This window comes from Grammomys surdaster, unplaced genomic scaffold (genome assembly GCF_004785775.1).
Source record: "Grammomys surdaster isolate TR1022 unplaced genomic scaffold, NIH_TR_1.0 126109, whole genome shotgun sequence".
In the NCBI taxonomy this organism is placed as follows: domain Eukaryota; kingdom Metazoa; phylum Chordata; class Mammalia; order Rodentia; family Muridae; genus Grammomys; species Grammomys surdaster.
In genome coordinates, this window is record NW_021620917.1 from 2644816 (window position 1) to 2645078 (window position 263).

Sequence of the window (263 nt, forward strand, 5' to 3'; positions counted from 1 at the left end):
CCGTGTCACCAGTGTGCCCTGCACCTGTGTCACCAGTGTGCCCTGCGTCTATGTCACCAGTGTGCCCCGCACTCGTGTCACCAGTGTGCCCTGCACCTGTGTCACCAGTGTTCCCTGTGTCTGTGTCACCAGTGTTTCCTGTGTCTGTGTCACCAGTGTGTCCTGTGCCTGTGTCACCAGTGTACCTTGTGCCTGTGTCACCAGTGTGCCCTGTGCCTGTGTCACCAGTGTGCCCTGTGCCTGTGTCACCAGTGTGCTCTGCT

General features: G+C 59.3%; 1 protein-coding gene across 2 annotated transcripts in view; it reads right to left on the reverse strand.

Moving 5' to 3' along the window:
- Positions 1–263, reverse strand: part of Slc29a4 (solute carrier family 29 member 4) — a 19802-nt gene that overhangs the window by 16888 nt on the left and 2651 nt on the right. The gene's annotated exons all lie outside the window — the stretch shown is intronic.